Here is a 14,975-nt window from a genome sequence, read left to right on the forward strand (position 1 = left end):
CCTCCACTGGACACTGGTGTGTCTGTGATGCTCACACATTGAACTCTTCCACAGAAATCAAACAATCATGTCTCCTGCAGGTGTGCTAACCGGAAAAGAAGTATATCTAACAGCTAGTGTGCAACTTCATCAGTATTCCCATAACCTACAAACAGGACCATTGCACAATGTCTACGGCAGGTTCATTTAAAAAAAAAAAAAAAAAAAACCTTTAAAAAAAATCCTACCAAAGCTCTAAAGGTGGAACAAGAGGAGCAATAGATTCAAGAACTCTGAGGCAGGAATGTCTGCTTTGAACCCTGAGGTCCTGCCTACTGATTCCTGCTACAAACTGAAGGACCACAAAGACCACCAATGACAGTAACTAACTCTCATACAAACAAAGATTTAAAAACTCAGCTCTATGAAAAATTGCCATTAGAGTTTACACCCTTGGGAGGAAAAAGAACAAGTAAGCACACAGCGAGATACGCTATAATTCTAATAAAAAGTGACATACACTATCCTCCATGGAAAGGGTGAGGGATCTGGAGTACCCCCTTTGTCCACCTGCCACAAGGCAGTCAGCAGGTGAGAAACAGAATCAGAGTCATGAGTAGCAGCTGCTTAAACCAGCCATGGCTACAACTAAGGCTTCAGAGACACTACTGAAGTGTGTAGAGGTAAAATGATAGGATGTTTAAGATTTACTTTGAAATCAAAAACTCAAAAAAAAAAATGTTTTAACAGAAAACAATGACAAATAATAGAGGGCAGAAATAGATATAACCAGACTGGCAAAATGCTGGTAATTGTTAAAACTGGGTACACAGGATGCCATTTCTCAAATTTAGTGAATGTTTAGAAATATACTTAATGAAAGGTTAAATAAAATTTTTAACTTTATATGTAAAGTAGTCAGAAAGCAGTCCTGTCTTCAGTGGCTCCCTGTAATTTCCTAATAGTTCACAGTCCACCTTCTTAGTTCATAGATCCCTAGATGTTTTCCTGAATGGCCCAGTTTCACTGTGTCATCATAGAAAGGCAGCTTTGCACACATGCGACTGAGGATGGTCAGAAAAACCACACTATTTTCATTACAAGAAATGAATCTTCAAGTCATCATTACTGCTGTTCCTCATTGTTAGCATCATAAAGAACTCACTGGACTGAGGATAAAGAGCTGCTAGTGACACTATAAGAGTAATGGAATTAATAGAAAAGGCCTTCAAAGATCATCCAGTCTAACTCAAAATAGTTAAGTTACTCTCCCAAAATCTGAAAGCAAATGAATGGTTGAACTTGAACAAAAAAGCCCTATTTCCAAAATCTACCAGAATAAGTGGTAACGCCATGGAGTAAAAAGCAGTACCCATCCCATCAACACTGGACTTTGGGCTGGTGGAACCCTCAGGGTTAAGTACTGTGGGCATGTTGGCACTGGAAAGCATCTACAATAGTAGTACATTCTGGTCCCTAAAAACATAAGCATACTAGGAACACTTGCACCTGCTGTCAGCACCACAGCCAGGGCTGTTCCCCCACCTCCAAGCATCGTGTTCCCCTGCCCAGCCCCAGTGCTAGACAAGGGTCTCAATCCCAGAGGGTTGGGGGCAATGGCACAGAGGGCAGAGAAGGGCTCCCTGCAGCCTTTTTCTTGTGACCAGAAGAACAACAATCTGCAGGTACAGGAAAACTAATTCCAAAGTCGACACAATTTCAGAGAGCAAGAGAGGCAGCGACTGCATAGAAAGCCATGTTGCCAACCTCATCACAAGGCTGATGTCATAGTGCAAACTTTCTGAGTCACAGGAAAAGATAAGTTCTCTAAGACTGACGTCTACAGATGGGCTACATATAGCTGACAACAGGCAAAACCAACTACTCCAGAAAAAAGTTACTGATGTTCATATTCCCATGAGATGCTTTACAAAGTCAAAACATTGTGTTACCCTAACACTTAACCAAGACCCATAGAAGGTTGAGAACACAACCCCAGGTTTGAAGCAAAAAAAAATAAAATAAAAAATAAAGACCTCCTTAACCTACCCTCCTACCTTTAACAGTTACAAGACTGGTGTAATCAGTATAATTACTTATGACTAGAATTGCTGGTTCCATTTGTCTCAAAACTAAGCCCCTGCGACACAGCACTGGGGGCATGATCCTCGGTAGTTGGTATTTGCTGAACATGGTCAGGAGGCCTGGGTCCCAACATCGGTGTCATCTATACCAGTTAGGTTCTGGAGGAGAGAAAGCATTAGGACCATCAGGACTCTATGAACAGGAGCAGCTCTTCCCTGGCCCTGGAAGGCGGCCTTCTTCCCAGAACTAAACCACTGCTACCCCTCGGAAAGACATGCAGGTATGCATCTGAGTCAGGAGTCCATCCTTCTTCCACCATCCAGGGCTGGTGCACCACCCCGCCTCCATTCCTATACCCTAAGCAAGCACCTATTTATCTATGACAGATCCTTGATGACAGCAACACTACCAGACCAAGCCCTAACCTTTCAGCCAGGGATCCTTTTTCTCCATCCTACAGCATAAGGGATGAACAAGTATATGAGGTAACGTGTACAGGATCTCAAGACGAAAGGTTGTCCAGGATGAGCTGTTGCCGCCAATGCCCACACTCGCCTGTCCATTCAGACCCAGCACACACACCTGTTGTTTGAGACCCAGTGAATACACCAAAGGTGACCAGTCTTGCTTTCTGGCAGGACTCTATGCAATATGTTTATGATGCTTTCTTACCTGAAAAGGACAGTTTATGGAGCCACCCCCCAAACTCCCTGCCTACTTTTAACCTCAGCTCTCCTTGCCTCACCAACCAGGCTGGTTGGCTTACTCATTGCTCCTCATGTATTTCTTTGCTTTTCTATTTCCAAATTTTGTTCTCTGCCTAGCTGAGTCTCTCCTCTACCCACTCTTCAACATCCAAACTCAGTTCGTCTTGCTTCAGGCATAAAAAGTTCCCCAATGTTGTCTCTCACTTCTCTCTTTCCTCCCCAAGTCCTCCCAATCCTCTCAGGAAATCTCTTTCCTCTGAACTTCTATTAATCATGTGTACTATTAGATGGCTTATCTAAATACTTGTGTTGCTGATATTTCATGTCTTGTTTCATGAATGAATCTGTAAACTGCAAGAACCTGAGGACTTAAAAAATACTTAACATAGCACTTAATATGCAGCAAGTATTTAAGAAAACACTTGATGGGCAAGTCCAAGTTCTGGGTGTTGCTCCTCCATTACTCCCTGGGAAAAGTTAGACTGATACAAGGTTGTTTTTCACTCACATCTCTACAAAGTTTCAGTGAGGGAAACATTACTAATAATTAAATGACAAGGGTTGGCAGCACTGCAAAAAAGACAAGAATTTTAAATAATAATTCTACTAGTAATTTTCTTCACCATCTCCCCTACCCCATGATCTTTTACAGAGATCTTTTACACACAACTCTTTCTGAAAACATTACTATCAGACTTTACAAATGTATATAGTATTTTAATAAAAATCAACCAGATCTTAGACTTACTGATCCTAGTAATTCTCATCAACAGTGTCCCAGAGAGCAGGGTTATCAAGCTAGGGCCACCATCTATCTCTGTATCCAAGTTTTATTGGAACAGAGTCACCCTCATTTGTTTACATATCATCTGTGGCTACTTTTGTTCTATACTCTCAGAGATGAATAGCTGCAACAGAGACTCTATGGCCAGCAGCCTAAAATACTTACTCACTGGCCCTGTACAGAAAGAGCAGAGCCCTGCCCTGGAGCTTCCTCAACAAAGTCCTATGAGAGAATTAGACTTGACTTAAGACAGCCATTGTACATAATGAACTTCCTGTGCTTCTAGACTGTGCCATCCATATGGTAACTCCTAAATGAAAAGAAGCATCACTCAAATCATTTCAATTAAGATAAGAAAAGCTCCTCTACAGAACACTGATAAAAACACTGCATCTAGATGGAAGCACTGAGAACTCTGGTACTCCCTAAAAATGACTAACAGAAAGCAGACTCAGCATGCCCACCAATAGCCCTTTTTGATAAAAGGGCTGGCCCTAAAATGTGTGAAGCTGGAATGCATCTGGAAAGCCTTTCTGACTAGTCACTGGAAGGTGGTGACAACCCCCGTGCCTGCCCCACACTAGCTACAAAGTTAGAGCAGCCGTCTGCAGTTGGCAGGGTATGGAAGGAGGCTGGTATGCATCCCGGCAAACAAGGCACACTCAGGTATTTTATCTCGTTTTAAAATTCTAAGAATTTCTGACCTAGACCTTCTAATAGTTTTTAAATAGGATTTTTAAAAATCTATAATTTTTTTAAACTCAAATTAAATGTAAATAGTGATCAGGGTTCTTGATATGCCTTGAAAACCAAACAGGATTAAGAAGTGGACACACTGAAGAGGTACAGTCTGGATGAACTGACTGTGTGCTCCAGACCTCAGCAGGTCATCCAGAAACCAGCTCATACAACTAACTGCACCAATGCATTTCCAGGGTTGCCCTTGAACTCCAAGTGTGCTGCTTTATCACTTCTCTCATGGAATGCAAGAGCTCCATTAGAAGGAGTTTAATTAGGTTCAATTTATGGACATGTGCAGTCTCATAAATTAAAAAAAAAAATGGGGTGAATGGTAAATGGGGTTGTAAGCTCCATGTATTTTGTGATTGTTTTCAATTTCCAAAGAAATACAATTTCAATCTAAAAAGTCTGAAAATACAGAAAAACAAAAAATTTAGAAGGAAATAACCTACTGCAGAAACTTACCTTTTCACAGTTTCCATTCCTCATCTTTTAAAAACATACACCTTCATCTTTATTCACCACTCTATTTTCTGCATCTCCAAACTGCTCAAGCTTCAATTCAGATCCAAATATAAATGGTGTGTGTATGTGTATATATATAAAACTCCTCCTTTCTACCAAGAAATTCACTGTGAAAAGATGTTATTTCTGGAACCCCAGTTGCAAAATGATGATGCCATTTTTAACTCCTCTTCTCCTAAGCTAGTTGAACATCATGAGCCAGGTATCATCTATGCAGGCTACTCTATAGCACCAAGTGGCTACACCTGCATCCTCGAGGGCCCCACGCGTTCTGCAATCCCACACTGAGGCAACATATGGAGAAACACAGGTGCCTTGGGCATGTGAGGAGTCAACATATTTGCTTAAGGCCAAACAAGTCTTTTTTGAAAGACAAAAATTAATAAGACAGAAGTTCATTTGCAAAGAGAATCCAGAGAAAACTACAGTGGAACCTGACTGACAAGCTCTCTCATGAGCATGCTTTCTAGGGAGGAGGAACGAAGGAGGAGCAGATACTGGAGAGAGAGGAATTGGGCAATTTCACAAACAAGTCTTTTCTGAAGTGGATATTGCTAGAACTGGGATTTAGAGAAGGAAAGATTCTGTGTAGTCTAGCCCAGCACTGCATTCCTGAGGTTAGGAAGACAGCGCATGGTCCGGAGGAAAGCTTACCATGCTGGTGCACCAGGGCAAGGTTCTGAAAGGTCCCAGAGCCCAAGCCCTAAGCAGATGGTAAACAATCAATATAGAAAGTGAATATAGATAGGGGTGGGCAACCGAGAGGAGATTGCATGAAGAAAGACACCAAGAAACTACCAACACGGCAATACCTATCAGTGCAGGCCTGCTGTCTGAAGGACCAACAGCTTTCATACTGCAAAAGTCGCAACCTTGAGTCATCAACAAAAAGTTAAATTATGACAAGTATTCTTCTAGTCTATAAAACAAGCTGGATGACTTTCTAATTACACAAACAAGTGATTTACATGGGATATGCTTTCCAACATTAATAGAATCAAGAGTTAATCCTGCACAGAGGGTAGTAGGAATGAGATGGTCACAACATGAAGAGTCATCTCGAAAACCCCCCTCCACCGGTTCCAAGAGACTGGGGAACCCTTTGCAAGCTGCATCCCGCCTCCTTTCAAGAGAGTTGCCACCCTCATCTGAAACAAGGGAAAGCACGCAGACAGTGGTGGCGGGGGACGGGGGGCTATACTGAAATATCCATGCTGCCTTTACCTCGTCAAGTTCTAGGTGAACATGTTCCTCAGCTGGCCAAAGAAGCAGACTCAGGACTCTTCTGGAATAAGGGGAAAGCTGCACCTGAACCTAGACCCAATGACCCACTGCCCTTGATTGCTGAGTTCCATAAACCACTAACTTGCTGCTGAATGCAGCCAGCTGTACTCAGGTTGTAAATTGCACACTCTGAAGAGCCACACAGCTCTGGTTCCAGACAACAGATTCTCCACACTACTGCATTCCTCTACCTAAACCCAGACAGACCCCCACTAACAGGCTTGTTAGGGAACTGGACCTGTAGAATTCTCAAGAAATTAATGCCCTTCAGCTACTCAAAATTCAGGATGGAGGATATATCTGAGAGAGAGAGAGAGAGAGAGAGAGAGAGAGAGAGAGAGAGAGAGAGAGAGAGAGAGAGAAGAGAGGGGGGAGAGAGGGGGGAGGGGAGAGAGGGGGAGAGAGGCGGGGGGTGAGAGGGCTCTCTGTTTTCTTTTTTCTTTTTTTTGAGTTTTCTAAGAGAGAGAGAGAGAAAGAGAGAGAGAGTGAGTGAGTGTGTGTGTGTGTGTGTGTGTGTGTGTGTGCACCAAATTTACTTACTTTTATCATCAAGTGTTTAGTGAACATTTTTAGCCCATTTGTGTTGCAGGGGCAGGTGGAGGTCAGATTAGACCTCTGAGAGCATAAGTGACAGCTAGCTGGTCATGGGTCATTCATCTGGTGACTACACTGCAGCCATTCAAGCTCTTTGGGCTATGGTCTCCCCATGGCACTCAAATCACATCTGTTCTATTCTCTCCCAGGCGCTTGAGATCCTTCAAGTAAAAGTGCTTTGCCAGATTAACAAACATGCCCAAAAAAGGCAGAAGGGAGTGGGCTGGGCCCAGAACAGGTGGAGGGAGGGAAATGCCACCCACCCTGTGAGGGTGGATCTGTTCTGACCTACCTCTTCTTGGCCTGAAGCCCACAAAGCCATCAAAAATGTTTCAGACCCATGACCACTGCAGGGGGTGCCCAAACGAAGTTGAAAGAAATCTTACTTTAGCTCCTGCTGCACCTGAAACTAGAAGGTCAAGCTACACAAAGTCTAGAAAGAAATATTTTATCCCCACCTTACAGCCTAACAAAGAAAAAAAGTACATTATTGTATAAAGTCGTTTATTCAACTATGCCATGTCAATGGCAATTCCTCTTTTCTGTCTGGTTCTTCAACCTTCAAACCACTGTCAGTTATTTAAAAAAAAAATAGTATTAAAACAGTTACTAAAAACATTCAATGTAAAACACTAACCCAGGCATGACTCAGACTCTCCCATCCCCCATCACCACAGTCTAGACGCTCGGCTCAAGGGGTTTGGAGAAAGGAAAAGGAAGTGAGGCATGATCTCTTTTTTAAAACAACCATTTAATATGGAAACAGAAGCAGCACATTTTTATCGTAAAAATTTTAGATGCTGACAGACTAAAAGAAAAACTACAGACAAATCCCCACCACCCAGGTCTCCAGTAAAATATTAGAGTATTTTTTAGTCAAAAATGAAATCGTACTGAATCTTGTTTTGTAACTTACTTTTTAAAATCAACATTCCCCACCTCTCCCTTTAAGACTACAAATGTTGCACGTGAGCAAACTTTCCTAAGTTAATACTGAAACACATGATTGATTACACAAATAAGTGGATGGTTCCACACTAATTTTTTAAATTGCAAGAACCTATAATCCTGGCCTGTTTGCCCCATTGCTCGGTTTTACAACAGAAAAACAAAAATTAAATAATTTGTCCCAAGGTGTCAAAGATGGTGCTGACCTCTGGTCTCAATGAGCAGAGTGCAGGAACATGAATTATATCGTCAGTCACTCACTGTCTAGAGGGAAACAAACTACATAATTAACACGTAATGACTATTTTGGAAAACGCTCTGACATCAAGATTCATCTGTGGACTCCCCACCAGACACCTTCTAATGAGAGGGACATCAGGGCACAACAAGCTCCCTCTCAGGCCACCTGGCTTTGCAGATATCTGCTAAATCATGATATGACCAGCAGCCTCTTTCCACCTGGAAATATGTACCTATGACCTAAGGCAAAACGATGCTTTGGTGCTGAGGTAAGAGACAGGTGTAGGGACCAAGGTCATCAGGGATATAAACAGAGAGGAACCACAAAAGGAAATAATGGATTTATGGATGAAAGTTTCAAGATAAAAGAAATCCACCAACAGTGATGAGATTGAAGATTCCCAAGGACATCCAAAAGCTTCCTACTAGCCATGACTTCTAGCTACTGTGGGATGACATCAACAGCCTCCAGCAATAGAGTTAGGAGAAATCAACTGTCTCTATCCTCCTAATGGATTTATTTCCAAACTCTGGTAAAACATCATGGATAAAATGATGTTACGTGTTACGTCCGCCCTTTCTGAAAGACTTATTTCTGTCTGATTCCAAACTCTGTGTCATTCTAGATGGATGCCTACTACTTGATGTGTCTCTCTGCAGTGACAGGGCAATTAAGTAACCCTGAAAGACCGCTGCACCAGAATGGCCAGAGCCAAGAGGCCAAAGCAAGTTGAAGCCCCGTGGGTGGTCAACTGCTCTGGGGAATCCAGATCCAGTAAGTGGACAGTCAGACGAACGAAAACCAAGAAGCTGACATCAAGTGGGCATATGTGCAGACCCCTACTTTCCTTTCCCCAGTAGAGCATGTATGCTGAAAGGTAAAAGGTGACTATATTTCACATTCACAAGCACCTGCAAAAATTTCCAGTGCTTTATATCTATGAAGCTCAGCCCCCACTGAAGGAGGAGCTCAATAAAAGCAACTGGCAAAATAAAGAATCTAAAGTATCCTCTGTCTGAATCTGGGACTCCTTTCAGCAAAGAGAATATCCTCTCAGGCTTCCCCAAGGAGCTCAGGCTTGTCCCAGACTCCACATCCTCAAATCCTGAAGCAAGGAGTGCTTAGGGAAGAGTTCAACACCATTGCTGGACACATTTGCAAATCTAACTCTGAGCCAAACCCAGACAGAGCCTGCCTGCGAGGTTCAGGGATTTATCCACACAGAGCCTTCCAGAGTCCAGGGCTATATCTGCTCGCATGAAGCACAAGTCCAAGCACACCTTGGGAAGAAGGCTAGACTTGTTTGGGAACATATTCCTCTTTTTGTGCATGCAACCATTTGCTCAGGAGTCGTTCTGAGCCTGTAAGATTAAGGTGTGAGTCAGTCACCTAGGTATCAAAACAGAGCGGAGTTCCAAAACACAACACCTATCTCCAAACACTAATATAGAAAAACTGTGACAGAAATTAAACTGCAGAAACCAGTGGTAGATCCATGAGAAGGGAACTTTTGAACCAATCAAATACTGGGGGCTGGTGTAAGGGGTGAACGAAAGAAGACAAAGATGTGTGCTACAGAAAGGGACAGGTCTTAAAAGTTCTCATCACACACACAAAAATTTAACTACATGAGGTGATGGATGTTGACTAGACTTAATGTGATCATTTCACAACATAAACATGTATCGAATCACTATGTTGTACACCTTAACTTATATAATGTTGCAAGTCAATTATATCTTAAAACTGGAGAAAATAAAATATAATAAAATGTTTTAAATTAGAAAGGGACAGAAAATTATTTTTTTCCTTCCTTTTTATCAGAAGAACACTGTGTTATTTAAGAAAACATCAACTACATGTTTCATAGGCATCCCTAAAACTAATACTTTATAAACAAAACCTTTCCGATATTCTTCTGCTATAGCTTTTTTGACAGGTTCCAAGAGGGTTCTGAAAAATTTCAGTTCTCCATGGCTAAAAGGTGCCCAGTGATTTACAACCAGAATGCCTGAGTAGACAGCATGCTTAAAGACACAAGGACAAACAACTTTCTGATCTGTCACAACAGACATAACAAAATAGGTGGTGACTGCACCCACAAGGCACCTGGTCTCCTGAACCCTCCTGCCAGAGCCACACCATGACGAGGCCACCTACCTGACCACCTTCGCTCCACCTGGAAGACAGGAGAAAGCCACCATCCTTACTTCTCAACAAATGGAGGGCACAGACAACCCAGAGAACCTGCAGTGTTCCTGTGACTGGGCCAAGGCAAGAACTACTCTCTGAAGTCTCCCAGTTTCATTGAGTAAGGAGAAGCCAGAGGTACCATTCTTAACAATGAAATATAAGCAAAGAACAGTATTTTCATTTTTCACTCAAACATTTTCAGAGACTTCTGAAATATAAATTCACTTTAGGTACAACCCATCAACCACAGCCTGTAAAAGGAAAGAATCTCATTCAGCACTATTCTTCATTTTTAATAATAGAAAGCCCCAAGTTAGTAGTGAAGTGAGTGTGTGGAAAACCGGCTGCTAGTGACATAGGGACCAGACACCCTAAGAGGACAAGGAGGTCTGTGCCTCAGTCAAACACAAACAGCCTGTCTCCCAGGAGCCCTCCTTCCATCCAATCTTACAGATACATTTACAGGGAACATTGGGAACCATGAATGGTCTTGAGCTTTGGCTGCTTCTGCTTCATTTAAAAAGCAGCTGTTGTACTCTAATCACTGCCTATTATCCCATGAGCTACCCCAAGGGCTTCGCAGAGCCCTACAACAAACCATAGAAGACTTACATTTTAATGTCAGTTAATTTTATTAAAGGAGAGAAGTAACTCTAAGCTCTCCCAAATGACTTTAAAAAGTGAAAGAACACAATCTTAACAAAGTCATGGAAAATAGCAATTACTAGTTTTGAAGACAAGGATGTCCACTTTCACCGCTTTTATTCAACACAGTATTGGAACTCATAGCCACAGCAATAAGAAAAAGAAATAAGAGGCATCCAAATTGGAAAGGAATATGCAAGACTACCATTTGCAGATGACATGACATACAGAGAGAACCCTAAAGATTCCACCAATAAAACTATAATAACTGATAAATGGATCCAGTCAAGTTGCAGGATACAAAATTAATATTCAGAAATTGGTTTCGTTTTTATATACCAGTAATGAACTATCAGAAAAAGAAATTAAGAAAACAATTCCATTTGGAGTTATACCAAAAAGAAACAATATTATTGCTAAATAAGTTTAAACAAAGAGGTAAAAGACCTGTACTTAGAAAATGATGACACTGAAGAAAGAAACTGGAACAGATACAAATAAATGGAAGTATATGACATGCTCATGGATAGGAAGAATTAACATTATTAAAACGTCCAAACTACCCAAAGCAATCTACAGATTCTACGCAATCCCTATTGAAATACCAATAGCATTTTTCACAGAACTAGAACAAATAACCTTAAAATTTATATAGAACCCCAAAGATCCCAAACTGCCACAGCAATCTTGAGAAGGAACAACAAAGTCGGAGGTATCACGATATCTAATATCAAACTACACTACAAGACTATAGTAATCAAAAGAGCATGGTACTAATATAAAACAGACACATAGGTCAATGGAACAGAACAGAGAGCCCAGAAATAAACCCATGTCTATATGCTCGATTAATCTATGACAGAGAAGGCAGTATTATGAGAGGAGGAAAGATAGTCTCTTCAATAAATCGTGCTGGAAAAACTGGACACACACACACACACACACACACACACACACACACACACACAGAAACTAGACCACTTTCTTACCATATACAACAATAAATTCAAAAGGGATTAAAAACACAGGCAGTAAACTCTTTGATACTGCTCTTAGATATATATATTTTTTTAATATATCGCCTCAGGCATGAGACACAAAAGAAAAAAATAAACAAATGGGACTATATCAAACTAAAAAGTTTTTACACAGCAAAGAAAACCATTAACAAAACAAAAAGACAACCTACTCAAAGAAAGATGTTTACCAATGTCCATCCAACAAGGGATTAATATCCAAAATAAATCAAGAACACACACAACATAACATGAAAGAAAAAATTGTACTAAAAAAATGGACAGAGTATATGAATAGACATTTCTCCAAAGAGAATGTACAGATGGCCAATAGATGACTACTCATCAGAGAAATGCAAATTAAAACTACAATGAGATAATACCTCAGACCTGTCAGAATGGCTATCGTCAATAAATCAACGAACAACTGTTGATGTGGATGTGGTGAAAAATTTCAACACTGTGCACTGCTGGTGGGATTGCAAACTGGTGTAGCTACTATGGAAAACAGTATGGAGGTTCATCAAAAAAATAAAAATAGAACTACCTAAGGACCCAGGAATTCCACTTTTGGGTATTTATCTGAAGAAATCCAAAACACTAATTCCAAAAGATAAATGGATCCCTATGTTCACTGGAGCATTATTTACAATAGTCAAGGTATAGAAGCAACCTAAGTGTGTCTATCAATAGACTGGATAAAGAAGATGTGGAACATATATACAACAAATTACTCAGCCAGAAAAAAACGAAATCTTACCATTTGCATCAACATGGATGGATCTGGAGGGTATTATGCTAAGTGAAATAAGTCAGACAGAGAAAGACAAATACCATATGATTTCACTTTTATGTGGAATCTAAAAGACAAAATAAACAGAAGAGAAAGGGACTCATAGATATAACAAACTGATGGTTGCCAGATGGGAGCAGGGGTTAGGAGCTCAATGAAAAGGTGAAAGGATTAAGAAAAACAAATTGGTAGTTACAAAACAGTCACGGGGATGTAATGTACAATATACAGAACATAGCCAATAAATAATAACTATGTATGGTGCCAGGTGGTGGTAGATTTATCAAGAGAATTCATAAATTATATAAATGTCTAATCATTATGCTATACACTTTAAATATAATATTGAATGTCAATTGCAATTGAAAAAATATAAATATAAAAAAACAATTACTTGTTTTGTCATATTTGCATGTGAAAGAAACAAAGGGGCTGCCAGGGTTTTTCTGTTTTTCAGATTTTTAGTTTTTGAAAAATATAATGCTAGGCTTCCAATGGACAATGCATATACTATTAATGTGCATCAAAATATAAGAAAATCCACACTGCAAGGTATTCTAGTAACATAATTAATACAAAAATAAACTCATGTAGAAAATCATATATTTAAAATTGTAATGATTAAGACAGACAATTCGTCTACGGCCATGCTACCCTGAACTCGCCCAATCCCAGCTGATCTCAGAAACTAAGCAAGGTCTGGCCTGGTTAGTACTTGGATGGGAGACCACCTAGGAAGACCAGGTGCTGTAGGGGTTAACAAAAAGAGTGAGGGGGTGGGGGAAGGAGGGAGGGGAATGAGGGAATTGAAGTAACCTTTCCTTCTTCTAGCAGAACCCAATTTTTAAATGATCTGATAGTCCCAGGAAACCTGTCTGTGCTCCTCCTTGCTGCCCCTACTCATGAGTCACCTGTCCTTCGAGCTGAGAAACTGAAAAAGTACAGCAAACACAATTACATGGACACAACCACTCACCAATGCTTCACTGCTAAGAAAGGAGCCCACTTTTTTCAGTTCTGACAGGTGAAAACAGAGAACACAGCACAACTCTCAGGCAAACTGAGGCCTTCCAAAAGACCACAGGGGATGATCACCCCAAGAAGAATCGTTGCAACTGCAGAGTGGGGGGCGGGGGGAGAGTGTCCGGGCAGCCAACACTGACTCAATGGCTTTAAACCTAAAAGATACCTGTTAGGGCAGCGGTTCCCAACTTTTTTGGCACCAGAGATCTGCGCTGCTCCTATGAGAATCAATCTAATGCCTCTGAGATGGAGCTGATGCTGGGAGGGGCTGCAAATACAGATGAAGCTTCACTCACCTCCTGCTGTGTGGCCCAGTTCTAACAGGACACGGACTGCTACCAATCCACAGCCTGGAGACTGGGGACCCCTGAGTTAAGGAACAGTTTTTCTAAAAGAATCCTTCAATATAAGCAGGGATAAAAGTCCAAGTCCTGACCTTGTAAAATTCTCTTACCTTCTGGTAGGCAGAAAAGGCAGATATTTTTCGCAAGTTACAAAATATTTTTATTTAAGAAAATAGCCTTGAAAGCATATTATCACATCAAGCCAAAACAGTCATTTTCAGAGGATCGACTTCTTGTAAACACCATTTTCATCAATGGAAGTCTGATATCACTGACTGAGCTGCAGGAAAGTGGACATCTAATCAGTATGGTGTTCCTGAAACACACACCCGGGCACCAGGCAAGACACCATGGAATCACTCCCTGTGCCATGAACGACCCAGGTTAAGGGGCAGGAAGGGATTGATAATGTGCCAATAATGTGTGTCTGTGGTGAAAGATGGGAGGTGGGGTAGGCTTCCCAGTGTCTCTGGGCACTTGAGGCCACCTGTGGTCATAAGCCAAGGGTCTTCCACAAAGTCCTGGAAAGCAGAGAGGCCACTGAAGGTCCTGTAAAGAGCCAGTGAACAGCATTCCAGACAGGTGTGAATATACGGCACGTGGCCACACAGAGCAGGACAGAAGGGGAGGCAGACCATGCCTACCATCTGTTGTGTGATGGTGAAATAAGACAGTGAAGCCCAACTAAGGAAGAGTTCACAGCAGGAAAGATCTCTGGGACTTGATACCAAGTTAAAAACAAATAAACAAACAAACAAAAGCCACTCTGCTGAATAATGCATGTGGAATGTAACAAGGGGGAGGAAGGGCCAGGAAGGACACTCCCTAAAGGAGCAGCTACTTCCTGCCAGGGGAAGAGGAATGATTGGAGACAATGATGAAAGGAGAAAGAAGAGGGCTTTCATGTTTCACACCATATACTTGTGAGTTTGAGAAACTTCGATTAGGATCACACTCACCTTGAGAACATTGTTGTGCACATTTACTAGGGAGAAAAAAAGACTGTACTTATCCATTGGGTTCTTTTTTTAAATGTTTTATTTTAAAATATTTTAGACATAAAAAAGTTGCAA

The 14,975-nt window shown here is 41.2% G+C and overlaps 1 protein-coding gene and 1 pseudogene across 6 annotated transcripts in view; one reads left to right on the plus strand and one right to left on the minus strand.

Moving 5' to 3' along the window:
• Positions 1-14,975, minus strand: part of ANKRD11 (ankyrin repeat domain 11) — a 190,358-nt gene that overhangs the window by 87,038 nt on the left and 88,345 nt on the right. The gene's annotated exons all lie outside the window — the stretch shown is intronic.
• Positions 13,173-13,291, plus strand: LOC118611818 (annotated as a pseudogene).

This window comes from Rousettus aegyptiacus, unplaced genomic scaffold, assembly GCF_014176215.1.
Source record: "Rousettus aegyptiacus isolate mRouAeg1 unplaced genomic scaffold, mRouAeg1.p scaffold_m13_p_14, whole genome shotgun sequence".
In the NCBI taxonomy this organism is placed as follows: Eukaryota; Metazoa; Chordata; class Mammalia; order Chiroptera; family Pteropodidae; genus Rousettus; species Rousettus aegyptiacus.